This window comes from Ochotona princeps, chromosome 2 (assembly GCF_030435755.1).
Source record: "Ochotona princeps isolate mOchPri1 chromosome 2, mOchPri1.hap1, whole genome shotgun sequence".
NCBI lineage: Eukaryota > Metazoa > Chordata > Mammalia > Lagomorpha > Ochotonidae > Ochotona > Ochotona princeps.
In genome coordinates, this window is record NC_080833.1 from 20,681,278 (window position 1) to 20,691,734 (window position 10,457).

A 10,457-nucleotide genomic window follows, 5' to 3' on the forward strand; every position below is an offset into this window, starting at 1 on the left:
CTGCCCAGGGCTACATATCCTGCACTCTTACTGCGCTTTTCCTGCGAGGAAGCTGCTCGCTCTTCCTGGCCCTGAGGAGCCGTGCTTTTGATTGTGATTTACGGTGGGGAAGAGGCACCTGCCACACTTTCAGTATTGTGAGCAGAGACGTTAGCGTTGTCTGAAGTTGGCGTTTGGGAAAGCATTGCGTATCCACGGCTGGAAGCTGAAGCCACACGATTTATTTACGACTGATCAGTTAATCTGACTTTCCAAGGAGAAGAAATAAATCTTTAAAAAAATTGTGTAAGAGTCGGCAATTTGTTTATTTATTTTTATTATGTTTGATGTTTACTTAGTCAATCAGGTTGGGAAGGATGTAGGGTCAGGGATCATTGTTTCCAAGCTTTCCATTTCTTCTTCCCATCTGGGCTTAGCAGGAAGAGAGTGGGATGGGCCACACCCAGCCTCCCAACCATCCCAGCACCCGAGGAAGAGGAACGGCCACCTGGTATCAACCCAGGGTCACAATGTGGCATGATAGCTCCAAAATGCTGACCGTGTAGCCAATCTATGGACAAGGAATCCCTTGCAATGTTCACTGGCTGACAGAGTGGACGTTATAGTCCCCATTCGTCCAGATGTTTGCTGGACGAATGTTAGGCCGGGGGAGATGGCCATAAGTGCTGTTCTCCATTCTCTGCTATGGTACCAGAGGTCCTCTGCAGGTCCCAAGGAGCTACCATAATTTCCATGTGCACCATGGTGTGCTGCTCAGTACTCCAGCTTCTGCAGTGAGGAGGACCAAATCTCTTAGGTGGGCTCATGGACCTAAGCCAGGTAAGCACCCCTGGGCTCATGGATGCAGCAACCGCAGTGCATGAGAGCCCAAGGCTCTGGGCCATGCGACCCGGGACCCACTGGGACCCACTGGATCCCTCACCCCACGGGCTCATGAACCTGGCCCCACACCCCATAGGCTGGCTTAGACACCTGGGCCAGAACACCCAGGCCCCTCTATCCCCAATCCCTGGAGCTCACCGACCCAACACCCACTACGTAAGTGGGACCTAGGTTCTGGGCCAAAAGACCTAAGACCCACTGGACCCCCACCTCCTTGGATCACAAGCCCGACACTCTACAGGTAGGTGAGCCCTAGAGCCTGGGCCAGGAGATCTGGGTCCTCCAGACGCCCCACCCCTGGGGCTCAAGGACCCAACACCCACCATCCCCACCCCCACACTGACATGGTCACCTTTTCTCGGCATCCACCAGTGGGTGCTTCAGCCTAGTTCCACCCAACCTGCCTCCAATTCCAGCTTGTGCTGCCTCGTGCTACAGTCTAACCCCAGCCAAGCCCCAGTCCTGGCTCCAGTGTGGACTGGCTGGTGATGCGGCCCAACTTGGCCCCTCCTGCACTCCATCCTGGTTCTCAATTCCACCAGTAGATGTTAGGAAGTGGCTCTTGGCCTGGCCCAGCCCCTGACCTGACTCACCCGCATGCCGGACATGCAGACACTGTAACCGGGTCCGGGTTGGGCTGCTCCCTGCCTTGGTTCTTGCACTTCCCTGCAGGCGCTACATCCTAACATAGGAATGCACGACACTCGATTATCCGGTCTCCTCCCACTGGCAGATCTTGTGCATACCGGGGGGTCCCTGGCCCAGGTCGAGTTTGTCCACCTGTTGTCCTGGCAGGAACGGTGTCCTTGCCCAATCGACCTATACCCTTTCCGGTTCTTACTGTTGGGTGTTGCAGTCTGTCCAACACCCGGTCCGTGCCCAGACACAGCTCTCACATGGGTCAGCGGGAGCTGAGATCTAGCACAGACATTCTACAAGCACCCTGACTCTCATGAGTACCACTGGGTACTAGAGTCTAGCCCAGCCCAGACCCGGGCCCAGACCCGGGCCACACCCATGCCCAGGGAGATTGCAGCCACATTCAGCTCGGGACAATGCTCTTGCTTTCACCAATAGAAATTCCAGCCCAGCTGGGGCGTCCCTTTAGCTCTCTAACAGGGCTAGTCCCAGCCACAGTCCTTGCACGTGCCAACGGAGAGTGCTGTTCCACATGGGTAGCCCACAGATTTCCCTGCAGACTCTAGCCCCCAAAAAGAAAAGGAAAACTTTTATTAATTTGTTGAGGTTGTAAGGAGTTATTTTGTTTTTATTGGAAAATCAGAGAAAGAAAGGGAAAAGAGACAGAGAGGAGGATCTTCCCGTCCACTGATACACCACTCAAAGGGCCACAATAACTGGAGCTGAGCCGATCCAAAGCTGGGAACCAGGAGCCTCTTCCGGGTCTCCCAGGCGGGTGCAGGGTCCCAAGGGTTTGGGCTGTCCTTGACTGCTTTCCTGGGCCACCAGCAGGGAGCTGGATGGGAAGCAGGGCCGGCGGGGATTAGAATTGATGCCCATATGGGATCCCAGTGCATGAAGCTGAGGCCTTGATGTATGTATTTCTTTAATTCTTATTTTATTTTCATAATCTTTCCGTAGTTGATTAGGATATAAGCGGTCAAGGGCTACAGAAAGTGGCTAAGATCATTGTTTCCACATTCTGTTTTTCTTTTTTCTCTGTCTGGGTGAGGTAAAGGGGGGCAGATAAAGGGAGAAGCCCCACCCAGCCTCCCACCCATGGCAGGGTCCCTGACGTGACACATGCTCCGAGGGCACTGCGCAAGTGGTTTTGATAGCTCGGCAGTTCTGAATGGCTGCCAATCTCCCCATTCCACGCTTGGTGAAATCTCTCGAGAAGCCACTGGCTGACCCAGTCCACCTTCGAGTCTCCGTTGCCCAGATTTTCACCGCCCACGCGTGGCTGGGGTAGATGATCGATTTGTTCTGTCCTCCGTGTCCAAGGTGAGGACTTGAGCTGCTAGGCTACCATACCGGGCCCAGATGCAGTTTTCTTTAAAAACAAGAAAAGCTTTATTTGCTTTATTTAGAATGAAGAGAGAGAGAGAATTCAGAGATGGCTTCCATCTGCTGGTTCATTCTCCAAAGGGCTGCCCCAACACCTGGGGCTGGGCCAGGCCAACGCTGGAAGCCAAAAGCTACATCCAGGTCTGCCACGTGACTGCAGCGCCCCATGGACTTGGGCCATCCCCTGCTGCTGCTTTCCCAGGCACATTAGCAGGGAGCTGGATTCAGGAGCGGAGCAGCTGGGACTGGAATTGGACTTCATGTGGCATGCTGGAATTACAGGCTCTGACTTCACCCACTGCACCAGCTCACACAGGGCCTAGGAAGTACTGTGACTTGCTCTGTCACCAACGGGCCTTGAACACATGATGCTAAGTGGCTGCACCTCAATCAAAGGAACAAACATTAGACAATGTCCCTCCCATGAGTTACCCACAACAGGCAACTCCCAGAGCCAGGCAGCAGAAGCACAGCTAGCAGGTGTGACCAGAAGATCTCGCACATTCTTTCCTCAATTCGATATAGACATAAAAAGGCAGAAGCGGGTTGCAGACAGAAAAGTCGGAAGTGCATCGTTTTCTCACTTCTGGGCAGCCTGTGATCATTGGTCCTGGCGCCCTACTCCCGCTGGTTTAAGCAGCCAAGCTACCAAACTTTCATGTGTGATTGGCTGGGCCAAGTTCTTTCAGTCTACTGGCCTTTGTAAGAGTCCCGTGTTGGTTCCCCAGAGGGATTTCACAATCACCGGCATTTCAAACCCTGTGGTTTGCTCCACTAGGGGATTTCCAGCTGACTGGTGTGGAAGAGTCTATGTTTTGTGCACTAGGAGGTTTCGGTAAACTGGTGTTTAAGATCACATCTTTTGTAGTTCGGAGCTGCACTATTAAAGGCAGCTAAGAATTCTGTGATTTGATGCACAAACCTGTTTCAGTTCTGTGTTTTGTCGACTTCCTCCTGCCTTTAGGAGTCAGCTACATAAAAGGGCTTGTGTCGTGCGTGGCACACGGAGAGCGGCTCTGTTTGCTCTTTGGGCAGAATCCACATCAAGACATTTGGGAAGCATCAATTTTCGACTCCTGGCCATCTGATGGTCCTTGGTCCGGGGTCCGGGCACCCTTACACTCCTACACTCTCACTGCCCTTTTACCGCCAGGAAGCTGCTCACTCTTCCCCCTGGCGTTGAGGAGCCAGTGGTGCTTTTGATTGACGACTGAGAAGAGGCACCTGCCACACTTAACTTTGAGTTTTGTGAGCAGAGACATTAGCAGTGTCTAAAGTTGGCATTTGAGAAGGCATTGTGCAATCCACGGCTGGAAAGTGAAGCCACAGAATAAATATAGAGACAAGACAATCCGGCAAATTGTGAAAGAAGGGTGTGATGCTGCGAATGGCCTGCTGGTCGATGCTGTTTCCTTGTAACCCCCAGGATCCAATATGGTGGCGGGTTCGTGTCCTTGCTGCTCCACTTCCTTTCCAGCTCCCAGCCTGTGGCCCTGGAGGGCAGTGGTGGTCGTGCCAGGGCTTTGGGACCCTGCACCTGCGTGGAAGACGTGGACAAGGCTTCAGGCTCTTGGGCTCGGTCCAGCTCAGCTCTGGCCGTTGCCGCCACTTGGGCAGTGAAACAGCAGATGGAAGCTCTTTGTGTCTGTCTCTCTTTTTCTCGGTAACTCTGACTTCCCAGTGGAGGTCGTGCCAGGGCCTTGGGACCCTGCACCTGCGTGGAAGACCTGGACCAGGCTTCAGGCTCCTGGGCTCGTTCCAGCTCAGCTCTGGCCATTGCCGCCACTTGGGCAGTGAAGTAGCAGATGGAAGCTCTTTCTATCTGTCTCTCCTTTTCTCAGTAACTCTGACTTTCCAATAAGAAGAAATACATCTTTAAAACATTTGTGTTCTTCCTCTCTGTCTCTCCTCTGTATATCTGACTTTGTAATAGAAACAAATCAATCTTTGAAGAAAAAAATGTGCGTAAGGAATGGCAATTTCAGACCTAGCTATCTCACTCCTAGGAATATACCCAAAAGAAATTAAATCTACATATATAGAAGGGAGTCTATAATCCAATATTTCCAGCAACACAATCTACAATCGCAAAAACATGGACACAACCCAGATGCCCATCCGAAGGGAATGGCTGAAGAAACTGTGGTACATCTACTCCCTGGATTGGTATTCAACCATTAAAAAGAATGAAATGATACAATTTGCAACTAGATGGTCCCAACTAGAGACCATTATGCTCAGTGAAAGAAGTCACTCACCAACAGAGAAATACCACATGTTCTCTCTAATAGAAGGAATTTATGATGCAGATTTAATATATACTGGTGGAGTAATGCAGACTGTCATATCCAGATATGAAGACACACTGCAACACACATCTCTGCGTCCAAAGAAAAGGTGGATTCTCAATCAAAGGGTTGGATATATCCTGACAATGGGAGGATGGACAATGTCTGTATCAACAATGTCGGAGCACACTTCAACAGCAGACTGATGGGATTATAACTCCTTATGAAGACGTGTGACATTAAGGGAAAAATCAACCAGGGGGTGGAAATTGAGGAGAATCCCAGATCATACAGAATTGCATAATAAATTTCAAACAGAAATAATAAAAAAACAGGGCTATTTATTTATTTGTTTATTATTTTACGTGATGCTTACACCGTCAATCAGATTGGGAAGGATGTGATGATTGTTTCCAAGCTTTCCATTTCTTCTTCCCATCTGGGGTTAGCAGGGGAGATAGTGGGTTGGGCCATACCCAGCCTCCCAACCATCCCAGTACCCGAGGAAGGGGAAGGGCCACCGGATATCAACCCAGGGTCACAATGTGGCATGATAGTTCCAAAATGCTGTCGGTGTAGCCGAGCTGTGGATGACTGGCTGCCAGAGAGGACCTTGTAGTCTCCATTCGTCCAGGTGTTTGCTGTCATGTTTTGGCTGGGGTAGATAGCCATATGTGCTGTTCTCCATTCTCTGCTATGGTACCAGATGTCTTCTGCAGGTCCCAAAGAACTACCAGAACTTCCATGTGCACCATGGTCTGCTGTCCAGTACTCCAGCATCTGCAGTGAGGAGGACCAGTTCTCTTAGGTGGGCTCATGGACCTGAGGGAGGCAACTTGAGTCAAAGCAGACCTTCCACTCTTGGGGCTCATGGATTCAGCAACCACACAACACAGGCCGACTCAGTCACCTAGGCCAGGAGACCCAGGCCCCACTGGACCCACCATCCCTGGGGCTCACCGACCCAATGCCAACTAGGTGGGTGGGTCCTAGGTTCTGGGCCAAGAGATCCGAGACCCACCGGACCCCCACCTCCAGGGATGACAGACCCAACACCCTCCGTGTAGCTGAACTCTAGAACCTGAGCTAGGAGACCCAGGACCCTCCAGATCCCCCACCCCTGGGGCTCACGGACCCAACACCCACCATCCCCACCCCCACACTGACATGGTCACCTTTCCTCGGCATCCACCAGTGGGTGCTTCAGCCTAGTTCCACCCAGCCTGCCTCCAATTCTAGCTTGTGCTGCCTCGTGCTACAGTCTAGCCTTTCCCAGCCAAGCCCCAGTCCTGGCTCCAGTGTGGACTGGCTGGTGATGCGGCCCAACTTGGCCCCTCCTGCACTCCATCCTGGTTCTCAGATCCACCAGTAGATGTTAGGAAGTGGCTCTTGGCCTGGCCCAGCCCCTGACCTGACTCACCCGCATGCCGGACATGCAGACACTGTAACCGGGTCCGGGTTGGGCTGCTCCCTGCCTTGGTTCTTGCACTTACCTGCGGAGATTGCAACCCGACAAAGAATTCACCAAACCACCAAAGCCACGCCCTTTGCTCTCTTGGTGGCCTCCCTGGAGAGCTCTGCCGTATTTGCATATCTCAGCTGCTCTTGCCTTTCTCTCTACACAGTGAAGGACAAATCGGAGATTTTCCTAGTGTGGATGTTCCAGCAGATGAGTCTGAAATTGGCTTCTTAGGCTTCAGCGTAAGAAGTCAAGTGGTTAAGCTTTGTTCTGCCCCCTGTCGGAAGAGCTGCATTGGCTAAAACTGACACTGGGTTTGACGGGACTGTGAGGGGGCGGAGACTTTGGTGTGACTCCTGCCGGCTTGGGTGGGGAGTGGGGAAGTGGTGTTGCTTTGAAAGCTGCACCGAGCCAGCAGTGCTTTGAAACCGGCACCGAGAAGCAGCTTCCTGTATGTGTTGTAATCGTTTCCACCTCTCATTCCGTGAAAGCTGACCACTGCGAAGTTTGACCCTGAAGCAGGAGTTTGTTGGCGAAGACCATCACACACGTTGCTGTTGTTGCGACTCATTGCCAGCTTGTGCTGTGGGCTCCCATACTGACCCCGATTTGCCTGGAGACACTTGCTTACTCCTACTGGCCTTCTATATTAGCCTACTACGCTTTTACCGCCGCTTCGTGGAGAGAAAGCTGCTCCCTGTCACTGGCGTTGAGGAGCCGAGCTTTCGGTTTAGGAAAGCTACTACACGCTCACCACCGTTTTCCTGCCAGAAAGCTGCTCGCTGTCACTGGCGTTGAGCTGTGCTTTGGGTTTAGGAAAGCTGTTGCCCCATTGTTTTGGATCCTTCCTGGGGGCGCCTTTCTGCCCAGGGCTACATATCCTGCACTCTTACTGCGCTTTTCCTGCGAGGAAGCTGCTCGCTCTTCCTGGCCCTGAGGAGCCGTGCTTTTGATTGTGATTTACGGTGGGGAAGAGGCACCTGCCACACTTTCAGTATTGTGAGCAGAGACGTTAGCGTTGTCTGAAGTTGGCGTTTGGGAAAGCATTGCGTATCCACGGCTGGAAGCTGAAGCCACACGATTTATTTACGACTGATCAGTTAATCTGACTTTCCAAGGAGAAGAAATAAATCTTTAAAAAAATTGTGTAAGAGTCGGCAATTTGTTTATTTATTTTTATTATGTTTGATGTTTACTTAGTCAATCAGGTTGGGAAGGATGTAGGGTCAGGGATCATTGTTTCCAAGCTTTCCATTTCTTCTTCCCATCTGGGCTTAGCAGGAAGAGAGTGGGATGGGCCACACCCAGCCTCCCAACCATCCCAGCACCCGAGGAAGAGGAACGGCCACCTGGTATCAACCCAGGGTCACAATGTGGCATGATAGCTCCAAAATGCTGACCGTGTAGCCAATCTATGGACAAGGAATCCCTTGCAATGTTCACTGGCTGACAGAGTGGACGTTATAGTCCCCATTCGTCCAGATGTTTGCTGGACGAATGTTAGGCCGGGGGAGATGGCCATAAGTGCTGTTCTCCATTCTCTGCTATGGTACCAGAGGTCCTCTGCAGGTCCCAAGGAGCTACCATAATTTCCATGTGCACCATGGTGTGCTGCTCAGTACTCCAGCTTCTGCAGTGAGGAGGACCAAATCTCTTAGGTGGGCTCATGGACCTAAGCCAGGTAAGCACCCCTGGGCTCATGGATGCAGCAACCGCAGTGCATGAGAGCCCAAGGCTCTGGGCCATGCGACCCGGGACCCACTGGGACCCACTGGATCCCTCACCCCACGGGCTCATGAACCTGGCCCCACACCCCATAGGCTGGCTTAGACACCTGGGCCAGAACACCCAGGCCCCTCTATCCCCAATCCCTGGAGCTCACCGACCCAACACCCACTACGTAAGTGGGACCTAGGTTCTGGGCCAAAAGACCTAAGACCCACTGGACCCCCACCTCCTTGGATCACAAGCCCGACACTCTACAGGTAGGTGAGCCCTAGAGCCTGGGCCAGGAGATCTGGGTCCTCCAGACGCCCCACCCCTGGGGCTCAAGGACCCAACACCCACCATCCCCACCCCCACACTGACATGGTCACCTTTTCTCGGCATCCACCAGTGGGTGCTTCAGCCTAGTTCCACCCAACCTGCCTCCAATTCCAGCTTGTGCTGCCTCGTGCTACAGTCTAACCCCAGCCAAGCCCCAGTCCTGGCTCCAGTGTGGACTGGCTGGTGATGCGGACCAACTTGGCCCCTCCTGCACTCCATCCTGGTTCTCAATTCCACCAGTAGATGTTAGGAAGTGGCTCTTGGCCTGGCCCAGCCCCTGACCTGACTCACCCGCATGCCGGACATGCAGACACTGTAACCGGGTCCGGGTTGGGCTGCTCCTTGCCTTGGTTCTTGCACTTCCCTGCAGGCGCTACATCCTAACATAGGAATGCACGACACTCGATTATCCGGTCTCCTCCCACTGGCAGATCTTGTGCATACCGGGGGGTCCCTGGCCCAGGTCGAGTTTGTCCACCTGTTGTCCTGGCAGGAACGGTGTCCTTGCCCAATCGACCTATACCCTTTCCGGTTCTTACTGTTGGGTGTTGCGGTCTGTCCAACACCCGGTCCGTGCCCAGACACAGCTCTCACATGGGTCAGCGGGAGCTGAGATCTAGCACAGACATTCTACAAGCACCCTGACTCTCATGAGTACCACTGGGTACTAGAGTCTAGCCCAGCCCAGACCCGGGCCCAGACCCGGGCCACACCCATGCCCAGGGAGATTGCAGCCACATTCAGCTCGGGACAATGCTCTTGCTTTCACCAATAGAAATTCCAGCCCAGCTGGGGCGTCCCTTTAGCTCTCTAACAGGGCTAGTCCCAGCCACAGTCCTTGCACGTGCCAACGGAGAGTGCTGTTCCACATGGGTAGCCCACAGATTTCCCTGCAGACTCTAGCCCCCAAAAAGAAAAGGAAAACTTTTATTAATTTGTTGAGGTTGTAAGGAGTTATTTTGTTTTTATTGGAAAATCAGAGAAAGAAAGGGAAAAGAGACAGAGAGGAGGATCTTCCCGTCCACTGATACACCACTCAAAGGGCCACAATAACTGGAGCTGAGCCGATCCAAAGCTGGGAACCAGGAGCCTCTTCCGGGTCTCCCAGGCGGGTGCAGGGTCCCAAGGGTTTGGGCTGTCCTTGACTGCTTTCCTGGGCCACCAGCAGGGAGCTGGATGGGAAGCAGGGCCGGCGGGGATTAGAATTGATGCCCATATGGGATCCCAGTGCATGAAGCTGAGGCCTTGATGTATGTATTTCTTTAATTCTTATTTTATTTTCATAATCTTTCCGTAGTTGATTAGGATATAAGCGGTCAAGGGCTACAGAAAGTGGCTAAGATCATTGTTTCCACATTCTGTTTTTCTTTTTTCTCTGTCTGGGTGAGGTAAAGGGGGGCAGATAAAGGGAGAAGCCCCACCCAGCCTCCCACCCATGGCAGGGTCCCTGACGTGACACATGCTCCGAGGGCACTGCGCAAGTGGTTTTGATAGCTCGGCAGTTCTGAATGGCTGCCAATCTCCCCATTCCACGCTTGGTGAAATCTCTCGAGAAGCCACTGGCTGACCCAGTCCACCTTCGAGTCTCCGTTGCCCAGATTTTCACCGCCCACGCGTGGCTGGGGTAGATGATCGATTTGTTCTGTCCTCCGTCCAAGGTGAGGACTTGAGCTGCTAGGCTACCATACCGGGCCCAGATGCAGTTTTCTTTAAAAACAAGAAAAGCTTTATTTGCTTTATTTAGAATGAAGAGAGAG

General features: G+C 52.6%; 1 non-coding gene across 1 annotated transcript; it reads left to right on the forward strand.

Moving 5' to 3' along the window:
- Nucleotides 1-3,883: 3,883 nt before the first annotated feature.
- LOC131479724 (U11 spliceosomal RNA) lies at nt 3,884-4,017 on the forward strand. The gene has a single exon (XR_009245074.1). It is a non-coding gene; the product is annotated as a U11 spliceosomal RNA (small nuclear RNA).
- Nucleotides 4,018-10,457: the final 6,440 nt, after the last annotated feature.